Source organism: Oncorhynchus nerka, linkage group LG8 (assembly GCF_034236695.1).
Source record: "Oncorhynchus nerka isolate Pitt River linkage group LG8, Oner_Uvic_2.0, whole genome shotgun sequence".
Lineage (NCBI taxonomy): Eukaryota > Metazoa > Chordata > Actinopteri > Salmoniformes > Salmonidae > Oncorhynchus > Oncorhynchus nerka.
In genome coordinates, this window is record NC_088403.1 from 5,464,476 (window position 1) to 5,476,682 (window position 12,207).

General features: G+C 43.1%; 1 pseudogene; it reads right to left on the reverse strand.

The window, feature by feature from the left end:
• Positions 1-5,656: 5,656 nt before the first annotated feature.
• On the reverse strand, positions 5,657-9,105 carry LOC135572824 (interferon gamma 1-like; annotated as a pseudogene).
• Between the last annotated feature and the right edge of the window lie 3,102 nt (positions 9,106-12,207).

Consider the following 12,207-nt stretch of genomic DNA (forward strand, 5'->3'; position numbering starts at 1 on the left):
TCTGTATGGAGCTCGCTTTGTGCACGGAGGCATTGTCTTGCTTGAAACAGCAAAGGACCTTCCCCAAACAAAGTTGGAAGCACAGAACCGTCTAGAACGTCATTTGTATGCTGTTGCGTTAAGATTTCCCTTCACAAGGGGCCTAGCCCGAACCATGAAAAACAGGCCCAGACCATTATCCCTCCTCCACCAAACTTTACAGTTGGCACTATGCATTCAGACAGGTAGCGTTCTCCTGGCATCCGCCAAACTCAAATTCGTCCGTCGGACTGCCAAATGGTGAAGCATGATTCATCACTCCAGAGAACGTGTTTCCACTGGTGGCGAGCTTTACACCACTCCAGCCGACGCTTGGCATTGCGCATGGTGATCTTATGCTTGTGTGCGGCTGCTTGGCCATGGAAACCCATTTCATGAAGCTCCCGACAAACAGTTCTTGTGCTGACGTTGCTCCCAGAAGCAGTTTGGAACTCGGTAGTGAGTGTTGCATCTCAGCACTCGGTGGTCCTGTTCTGTGGGCTTGCGTGGCCTACCACTTTGCGGCTTAGCCGTTGTTGCTCCTAGACGTTTCCACTTCACTATAACAGCACTTCCAGTTGACCAGGGAAGCTCTAGCAGGACAGTAATTTGACAAACTGACTTGTTGGAAAGTTGTCATCCTTTGACGGTGCCACGTTGAAAGTCACTGAGCTCCTCAGTGAGGTCATTCTACTGCCAATGTTTGTCAATGGAGATTGCATGGCTGTGTGCTAGATTTTATACACCTGTCAGCAACTGGTGTGGCTGAAATAGCTGAATCCACTAATTTGAAAAGGTGTCCACATACTTTTGTATATATAGTATACATACATATGATGTAAAATGCACATAGAGGTTTCAATATTTAGAGAATATTCATCAATATTCCAAAGAAAACGTCATTCATTCAGAGCAGGATTTGCATTGACTGTAAACCAGCTACATCTATTTTATTATCATCAACTATAGTTTACATATAGTTCATATTTTACCATTATTTATGGGGAAAGGAAATATACTTTTTCTTTGTATTTATTTATCTAGGCCAAAGAGCATTGTGTCTGCTGGCATTACAGAGGCACAGATAGCAGAGCAGTGGAGAATGTCTCTCTCTCCTTCCCTCGCTCTCTCTCTCTCTGTCTCTCTCTCTCTCTCCTTCCCTCGCTCTCTCTCTCTCTCTCTCTCTCTCTCTCTCTCTCTCTCTTTTCTCTCTGTCTCTCTCTCTCTCTCTCTCTCTCTCTCTCTCTTTGTCTCTCTTTGTCTCTCTCTCTCTCTCTCTCTCTCTCTCTCTCTCTCTCTCTCTCCCTCCCAGTCAGTGTGCTAGCATCCTAAAATGGCACCCTATTCCTATTTAGTGCACTACTTTTGACCAGGTAGTGCACTAGGTAGGGAATAGGGTGTCATTTGAGACCCATGCTGTATCAGCTGTATCAGCACTCAGAAGAGACTATGTGGTGTGAAACAGGAAGGGGCTTGGGCTGTCACTTAGGAGTAACACTGTCACAGAGCATTTCTTAGAAGACTTCTGTATTGCTAGATGCTAAATGCTAGTTGCTAGTTGCTAGTTGCTAATGCTAGTACAGATAGATTCTGATGCTATCTTTCATTGACACCCAGGCTTTTTCAAAGGGGGGACAGCGGCATTACATTCAGACAAATATTGATGTTGAAAGAATGTGGTTTGATTGAATTATCTATTGAAAACTGTTTATTTTCATGAACCACTTTTGCTTATTCAGGCTAGTTGCTAGTTGCTAGTGCATAGATACTTCTCAGTTTCCATGAGAGAGAAATGGTTAGGGTTGAGGGTGTCACTCTGTCACCTCAGAAAGGATGACAGGTTGGGGTTTCAGCGTAGGTCAGCCGCGCAACCCCATAACACGTCAGGTGACAAATCGGAATGGTGGGATCTGAAATAAAGGTTCCTACAACACACTCATCCTGCGACAACACCGAATGAATGACCTCACCGTCATAGTTCCAGAACCCCGGGACAACACCGGAATGAATGACCTCACTGTCATAGTTCCAGAACCCCGGGACAACACCAATGAATGACCTCACTGTCATAGTTCCAGAACCCCGGGACAACACCGAATGAATGATCTCACCGTCATAGTTCCAGAACCCCGGGACAACACCGAATGAATGACCTCACATCTTTACAGTTCCGGAACCGCAATCGGAAATGATGTGACTGAGCACAATTCAATTTACATCAGGGAAATAAAATTGAAATTAACCCAATACTCAAATATCCCTCTCTAAGAACAACTGTAGGTCTACTTAGAAATAACAGCACTTCAATAAATAGAACCCTAATTGGAAACTGGGTAAAAAAAAAAAAAAAACATTTTAAAATACCAGAACCAAGACATGTAACAGGATATATTTTCAATTTATTCCCAGGATAGAAATACAGAACATTTGAGCCATTGATTGTAAACTATGACATCAAATCACATAGTACTACATCACCACTGTTATAAGGACCAACGGAAATTCCCTTCATACAAAGTTGATAAATATTCACTACTATAAATAATTACATCACATAATGTCATTGCACTTAAATTTAAAATAAATATGTTAAATAATGTTTAAGTTAATTAAATAAATAGCACCGTGAACAAGCCTGGTGACCAGTAGGTGAGGAAGCTGTGAGACAGTTGTTAAGTTTAGGAAAGTGACAAATTACAGTATCTCCTCTGTCTTCCTAATGTATTACAGTCTGTAGTCTCCTCTGTCTTCCTGATCTATTACAGTCTGTAGTCTCCTCTGTCTTCCTGATGTATTACAGTCTGTAGTCTCCTCTGTCTTCCTGATGTATTACAGTCTGTAGTCTCCTCTGTCTTCCTAATGTATTACAGTCTGTAGTCTCCTCTGTCTTCCTAATGTATTACAGTCTGTAGTCTCCTCTGTCTTCCTGATATATTACAGTCTGTAGTCTCCTCTGTCTTCCTAATGTATTACAGTCTGTAGTCTCCTCTGTCTTCCTAATGTATTAAGTCTGTAGTCTCCTCTGTCTTCCTAATGTATTACAGTCTGTAGTCTCCTCTGTCTTCCTAATGTATTACAGTCTGTAGTCTCCTCTGTCTTCCTAATGTATTACAGTCTGTAGTCTCCTCTGTCTTCCTAATGTATTACAGTCTGTAGTCTCCTCTGTCTTCCTAATGTATTACAGTCTGTAGTCTCCTCTGTCTTCCTAATGTATTACAGTCTGTAGTCTCCTCTGTCTTCCTAATGTATTACAGTCTGTAGTCTCCTCTGTCTTCAGTCAGTCAGTTGGTGGTTCTGTCTGGTCTCAGTTCTGTGTGACCTTCTCGTCTCTCGGATGGAGAATGGTCCCCAGCTGGGAAGCTCTCTGGTAGACCTCTTTGAACTCGTTCACAGCCTTCCTCTGGACAACAGCATCGTTGGTCTAAACAGAAGTCACAACATACATTTAGAGATGTCATCATCTTGACCTGACCAGTGGAGTGTCCACTCTTGGAGGACGGTATTCAGACAACAATGGACTTATTAAAACTATGAGACACACAAGCACACATTTACTCACTCACTCACTCACTCACTCACCCACTCACCCACTCACTCACTCACTCACTCACTCACTCACTCACTCACTCACCACCACCCACTCACCCACTCACTCACTCACTCACTCACTCTCTCTCTCTCTCTCTCTCTCTCTCTCTCTCTCTCTCTCTACCCACCTCTCTCTCTCTCTCTCTCTCTCTCTCTCTCTCTCTCTCTCTCTCTCACACAATTCCATTTCAATTCAAGGGGCTTTATTAGCATGATAAACATGTGTTAACATTTCCAAAGCTAGTGAAGTAGATAATATACAAAAGAGAAATAAACAATCAAAATGAACAGTAAACATCTCTCTCACTCATTTCTTTACTTTGACTCAATCATATGTTTGTTTCCCACTCACAGTTTTTATCAATTGCTAAAACACCATTTCTGAAACCTTGCTCCCATTTCCTGAAAACACTAAACACTAAACCTAAACACTCTTCAAGGGGTTAACCTCTGACTCCTCTTGCAAAATGAAACATTCGCCTCAAAACAGTTTTACCTGTTGTTCAAAATCAAACACTGCTCTCAAATAAATCATAAACAAAGTGATCAAAATGATATACACTCTCAAGCAGTCAGTAAACAATACACCGAAAAATAGAAAACACATTGTTCAAAACATACAATTCTCAGGGAGAAGTACATTTTTTATTTAAAAAAATATTCATATTTTTCCATCATTGTCTTTTGATGAACGAAAACATGTTCTGTCATAGCAGCTCAAAATTGATCAGAAATTACTACTCTGCTTTGCTCTTTGCAATTTAGTTTTTTTTGGTTCTTCCTCCTCCTTGTAGCCCTATTTCTACAGTACTGTACCCTGCATCTCACAAACTTGTCCTTTGTCTCTGTGACACTGTCATTCTTGTTCTTTGTTGATATGAACCTGCAACCAGTCAACATCTATTGAGCAGTCAGTACTGTTAATAAATGGAAAGCACAATGTTCAGGGACATACAATTCATCCATTGTACAGTATACAGCCTAAAATGCACTGTACTACAGTATCCATTCTCAGACGTTCTCCTTCCCACCTTCAACAACCTGTTTGCTCTCTGAACTGGCTTATATTGGTTGTGTCGCATCATTTGAAACAGGTTAAATCAATGTTGAGTGGTTGTGTTCAATCAATGACATATGTTCTCTATTTTGTATTTGATTGTTGCCACTTGTGTTTACCAGTATGGATGACATGTGCATTAGAGTGCAGAATGTGTTTAAGAGTTTTGCTGAAAAGTCTAAGTGAGATCTGCAAATGGTGTTTTACCATGTGAAATGGTTGAAGGTATTGACAACAGACTGCATCATTAGCTAAATGAGTCCAGGCAACTGAGAACGTTGTTCAGCCAATGGGTTTTAGTGTTTTAGCAACTGAGAAAACTGTAACTCACACAGACATGATACCCAATGGTACCACATTACATATATAGAGCAGAACACTTGACCCATAGGGCTCTGGTCAAAAGTAGTGCCCTATATAGGGAATAGTATGCCATTTGGACCACAGCTGTTGTTTGGGCCCCATGCAGGAGATGGTTTTGGTTTCAATACAAGAACAATTATAAAAGTCAGTCAGTCAATGTGTGATATTTCCATACAGCACCACACATCGATTAGTGTGTGTGTGTGTGTGTGTGTGTGTGTGTGCGTGCGTGCGTGCGCGCGTGCGTGCGTGTGGGATAGATAATATCAGTCATCAGAACTGTTTTCTTAATGTCAGTTTATTCTCTCGTAGAACTTACAGATCTGCTTCAACTGCAAGAAACAAGTCTTTATATTCCAAGAGAAAAGCATTTTTTATATAATAAATAATACATATTAATTAACAAAATAGATTCCTTTTGATTCATAAAAATATAAATACTCTTTTGACAATGATAAATAACTTAATAATATATTAAATAATAGATGAAATAACTTAATAATATAAATAGAGTTGTGTATCAAGGTGCTTCAATATGTATCTCAACTGTGGCTTTTGGAGGGGTTCCCTAGGTACAGATCTAGGATCAGCCTCCCTCCCCCAATCCTAACCTTCACCGTTAGAGGGGAAATGCTAAACTGACCCAAGGTCAGCTTCCAGGTGTATCTTCACCCTACACCTAGCAGTAAACAGTAAACACGATTGGTCATCTACATGATGTGTGATTTGAGCCTCTGGGCTTGCCGTCTCTTCCTGCGGTTGTCCTTCTTCAGATGGAACTTAAGGGCCAGTTTGGAGGCTTTCTCGTAGATGGTAATGAACTCGGACAGAGCCTTCCCTGGACTGTGGTGTCACTGGTCTGAGACAGAAGATACAGGCATTAACTATCAGGTAATTAGTTCATCAGGTGTCATGATGATGGTGTCTATACAGTAGACTATACTACAGTCATGATGGTGTCTATACAGTAGACTATACTACAGTCATGATGGTGTCTATACAGTAGACTATACTACAGTCATGATGGTGTCTATACAGTAGACTATACTACAGTCATGATGATGGTGTCTATACAGTAGACTATACTACAGTCATGATGGTGTCTATACAGTAGACTATACTACAGTCATGATGGTGTCTATACAGTAGACTATACTACAGTCATGATGATGGTGTCTATACAGTAGACTATACTACAGCCAATAATGATGGTGTCTATACAGTAGACTATACTACAGCCATGATGATGGTGTCTATACAGTAGACTATACTACAGTCATGATGGTGTCTATACAGTAGACTATACTACAGTCATGATGGTGTCTATACAGTAGACTATACTACAGTCATGATGGTGTCTATACAGTAGACTATACTACAGTCTTGATGGTGTCTATACAGTAGACTATACTACAGTCATGATGGTGTCTATACAGTAGACTATACTACCGTCATGATGTTCTGTCTTCATCAAGTCACTACTACAGAAGTTCTGGATGTTCTGTCCCCATAGGACAGCCAAGAGTTCTACCTGAAACCAAAATGGGTTCTCCTATGGGGACAGCTGAACCCTTTTTTCTAGGAGTGTGCAACATAGAAATGAGCATTCTGGGAAGTAGCAACATTTCTAACTAGCCTCTGACTTGGGAAGCGAGACACTGTTCAGGCACACAATATTTTTTTGGAGGCAAGCCGAAGTCGGTAGTCGAAGTTGGTAGCCAAAGTCTACGCCCCCTCGTCTGTGATTGGTCACCAGTAGGGATTCTTCAATGAATTCTCTTTTGTCATTGAACGAGACACGACTCGTCCTCATTAACATTTTTCAATTGTAATATACTGCACCAAACATCCTAGTCAGATGCAAAATTACAAAGATTTTCTCTGCAAAAACGTCAAAATTAACAACAGATTTCTTGAGTTACTGGGCTACGGAGTCTCAAAATGGACAAACAGAACTATTGCAACTTTTTTCTCGTCTTCAATCAAAGCCAAACAAGCCACACTCGTCTCCAGTGACTAAAGGCATCAACGTGCTGCAGTTCGGACTCGACTGGGTTGCAGCCGGAGGACGCCAGCATGTTGATCACTTGTGTCACTGTAGACGAGTTGTTGGCTATTGTGTCATTTACAGGCAGTGGAACAAAACAAATAATAGATTGAATGAAGACGTGTGGAAGTAGACTAAACCAGATCTGTCTACAGTAAGGTGGTCTTCTTCCCCATGTAGGGAAGCTCACCGTGACGGCCCACAGGGTTAAATTATTGATTGAGTGATTGATTGATTGATGCTGTGGAGGGAAGCTCAGTCGTGACGGCCCACAGGGTTCAATTATTGATTGAGTGATTGATTGATTGATGCTGAGGAGGAAGCTCACCTTCAAAGGGTTCAATTATTGATTGAGTGATTGATTGATTGATGCTGAGGAGGGAAGCTCACCTTGATGGCCCAAAGGGTATTGAAATTATTGATTGAGTGATTGATTGATTGATGCTGTGGAGGGAAGCTCACCTTGATGGCCCAAAGGGATAAATTATTGATTGAGTGATTGATTGATTGATGCTGTGGAGGGAAGCTCACCTTGATGGCCCAAAGGGATAAATTATTGATTGAGTGATTGATTGATTGATGCTGTGGAGGGAAGCTCACCGTGACGGCCCAAAGGGATACCTTATTGATTGAGTGATTGATTGATTGATGCTGTGGAGGGAAGCTCACCTTGATGGCCCACAGGTTCTGCAGGTGTGTCCTCAGCTCAGGTATCCTCCCCAGGAAATAGTGTTTCTGGGTCTCCTGAACCTTCCCCTTGACCTGGTCCAGCCTCTCCCTCACTTCCTGGTCCTCCGTCTGGTTCAGCATCTGGCTGAAGATACTCAGATACACGTCCAGAACCACACTCATCAACACCCTCTGCTCACTGTCCTGAGGGAGAGAAGGAGGGAGAGAGAGAGAGAGAGAGAGAGAGAGAGAGAGAGAGAGAGAGACAGAGAGAGGGAGAGAGAGGGGGAGAGAGAGAGAGAGAGAGAGAGAGAGACAGAGAGAGAGAGAGAGAGAGAGAGAGACACAGAGAGAGAGAGAGAGACAGAGAGAGACAGAGAGAGAGAGAGAGAGAGAGAGAGAGAGAGAGAGACAGAGAGAGGAGAGAGAGAGAGAGAGAGAGAGAGAGAGAGAGAGAGAGACAGAGAGAGACAGAGAGAAAGACAGAGAGAGAGATCAGAGAGAGACAGAGAGAGACAGAGAGAGAGAGAGAGAGAGAGAGAGAGAGAAAATACTTAATACAATACAATCTTGAAACTTAGTTTTGTCTCCAGCCTAGCCCAAGGGGTAAGCAGTAGTTTCACATTGGTGATATTAGCCTGAAGGGGATAACAATGTGTAACATTATATGTTACCTCAAACGTGTCCTTGGGGAAAACAGGGTTTCCGTTGAACAGCTGGTCCTTGGAGATCTTCTGAAAGAACAAGACATGATGACAATCAGTTGTTTTTCTCCTTCAACTTGCTGCAGTTTATTGCATATAGAGGACTCTTCTCCCCCTAATCAAAAGTATAGTGTCTGTCAGACCTGGGCTAAATGGCCGTCATTAGGAAAATAACTTAAAATACATCATTTAGTTTGTCACGCCTACAATGGCAACAATGGAGTAGTCCCAAAAGTGCAAACTCCAAGCTACATCTAAGCTAAAGCTCACCTCAGATGGAAGTGTTTGAGCTGTTGGCCTCCCATTAGGAAGGAGATCTCCCTGTTATGTCTGTCTGTCTGTCTGTCTGTCTGTCTGTCTGTCTGTCTGTCTGTCTGTCTGTCTGTCAGGAGAAACCCCTGTTTCCCCAGTTAATAATGTGTATGATACTTACATAGTGGACTTTCAGTTTGTCTATGTTTCTCTTCATGTTCATTGATGTGTACTGAGCAGCATGACTCCATCCTAAAGTCATCCATCCCATCAAGCAGAAACACATCACAGCTCTTGATAACACATCCATGGCCCTCAACGTCACGCTGAAGATCCCTCAAAGATCAATAGTCCTCAATCGGTTTACGGTAACTTCAGTCAAAGTCCTTGACTTGAGTTGACTTAACGAGACACCTTGTGTCTGAGACGAACCAAGTCTTGTTGTTCTGTGTCTGTCTGACTGATGCGGAGGCTAAGACAGGCAAGTATTTATATAGTTGAGGCAGAGGCAGAAACGATAGAGGTGTGAGGTTGTGGGTTCTCTGACTGAGCGAAGTTTCCTTTAAATCAAACACCAACACACGGCCGCTCATTAACACCTTTTTTTTAGCAGCAGAGCAGGGGGTCTTGGGTTGGAATCCCTAGGAAACAGGTAGTTTTGACACCTTCTGGGGAAGTTCTTTGGTGATGTGGGTATGATGAGGGGGAAGAGGAGGAGAATCAGGAGAAGGTATGTGGGGAGGGGGATGTCTGGGTTGATGTCATCTTAGAATGAACGCGTTTCTGCGTCCCAAACGGCACACTATTCCCCTACATAGTATGCTACTTTTGACCAGAGCCATGACGGGCTTCTTCGTGATTAGTGGTTCTAGCTGATCAACTAATGCAACTGTGGTGTTTCCTCTGACTGGCTTTGTAGTAAATGTTGCATGGTTTGATGTAATACTGAAACTAACACCAATGCCATCATGCTCTTATTAGATACTGCCATACCTGATATATACCATCTGTTGGTCTCTGTAGGCGTAGTTCTCTTTCATCATTGTAGGTCTGCCTCCCAAATGGCACCCTAGTCCTTATGTAGTGCACTACTTTAGATCAGGACCCATGGGGTAGTGCACTACTTTAGACCAGGGCCCATGGGGTAGTGCACTACTTTAGACCAGGGCCCATAGGGGTAGGGACCTACTTTAGACCAGGGCCCATAGGGATAGTGCACTACTTTAGACCAGGGCCCATGGCATGCCATTTGGGACATATCCTAATTTCTGTAGGGAATACAGTTGATGTCTCTTTCGTCAGCGAATGAATAGGTTTGATAGACAGTTGAAAGTCATTAGATATTATCAATACATGTCAACTACATGATCAACAGTAAGTGGACAGCTGCTCGTCCAAAATCTCATTCCAAAATCATGGCCATTAATATGGAGTTGGTCCCCCCTTTGCTGCTGTAACAGCCTCCACTGTTCTGGGAAGGCTTTCCACTAGATGTTGGTGGGAACATTGCTGCTGTAACAGCCTCCACTCTTCTGGGAAGGCTTTCCACTAGATGTTGGGACATTGCTGCTGTAACAGCCTCCACTGTTCTGGGAAGGCTTTCCACTAGATGTTGGAACATTGCTGCTATAACAGCCTCCACTCTTCTGGGAAGGCTTTCCACTAGATGTTGGAACATTGCTGCTATAACAGCCTCCACTCTTCTGGGAAGGCTTTCCACTAGATGTTGGTACATTGCTGCTGTAACAGCCTCCACTCTTCTGGGAAGGCTTTCCACTAGATGTTGGGACATTGCTTCAGGGACTTACTTCCATTCAACCACAAGAGCATTAGTGAGATCGAGCACTGATGTTGGGCGATTAGGCCTGGCTCGCAGTCGGCGTTCCAATTCATCCCAAAGGTGTTTGATGGGGGTTGAGGTCAGGGCTCTGTGCAGACCCGTCAAGTTCTTCCACACTAATCTCGACACAAAACCATTTCTGTATGGAGCTCGCTTTGTGCACGGAGGCATTGTCTTGCTTGAAACAGCAAAGGACCTTCCCCAAACAAAGTTGGAAGCACAGAACCGTCTAGAACGTCATTTGTATGCTGTTGCGTTAAGATTTCCCTTCACAAGGGGCCTAGCCCGAACCATGAAAAACAGGCCCAGACCATTATCCCTCCTCCACCAAACTTTACAGTTGGCACTATGCATTCAGACAGGTAGCGTTCTCCTGGCATCCGCCAAACTCAAATTCGTCCGTCGGACTGCCAAATGGTGAAGCATGATTCATCACTCCAGAGAACGTGTTTCCACTGGTGGCGAGCTTTACACCACTCCAGCCGACGCTTGGCATTGCGCATGGTGATCTTATGCTTGTGTGCGGCTGCTTGGCCATGGAAACCCATTTCATGAAGCTCCCGACAAACAGTTCTTGTGCTGACGTTGCTCCCAGAAGCAGTTTGGAACTCGGTAGTGAGTGTTGCATCTCAGCACTCGGTGGTCCTGTTCTGTGGGCTTGCGTGGCCTACCACTTTGCGGCTTAGCCGTTGTTGCTCCTAGACGTTTCCACTTCACTATAACAGCACTTCCAGTTGACCAGGGAAGCTCTAGCAGGACAGTAATTTGACAAACTGACTTGTTGGAAAGTTGTCATCCTTTGACGGTGCCACGTTGAAAGTCACTGAGCTCCTCAGTGAGGTCATTCTACTGCCAATGTTTGTCAATGGAGATTGCATGGCTGTGTGCTAGATTTTATACACCTGTCAGCAACTGGTGTGGCTGAAATAGCTGAATCCACTAATTTGAAAAGGTGTCCACATACTTTTGTATATATAGTATACATACATATGATGTAAAATGCACATAGAGGTTTCAATATTTAGAGAATATTCATCAATATTCCAAAGAAAACGTCATTCATTCAGAGCAGGATTTGCATTGACTGTAAACCAGCTACATCTATTTTATTATCATCAACTATAGTTTACATATAGTTCATATTTTACCATTATTTATGGGGAAAGGAAATATACTTTTTCTTTGTATTTATTTATCTAGGCCAAAGAGCATTGTGTCTGCTGGCATTACAGAGGCACAGATAGCAGAGCAGTGGAGAATGTCTCTCTCTCCTTCCCTCGCTCTCTCTCTCTCTGTCTCTCTCTCTCTCTCCTTCCCTCGCTCTCTCTCTCTCTCTCTCTCTCTCTCTCTCTCTCTCTCTCTTTTCTCTCTGTCTCTCTCTCTCTCTCTCTCTCTCTCTCTCTCTCTTTGTCTCTCTTTGTCTCTCTCTCTCTCTCTCTCTCTCTCTCTCTCTCTCTCTCTCTCTCTCTCCCTCCCAGTCAGTGTGCTAGCATCCTAAAATGGCACCCTATTCCCTATTTAGTGCACTACTTTTGACCAGGTAGTGCACTAGGTAGGGAATAGGGTGTCATTTGAGACCCATGCTGTATCAGCTGTATCAGCACTCAGAAGAGACTATGTGGTGTGAAACAGGAAGGGGCTTGGGCTGTCACTTAGGAGTAACACTGTC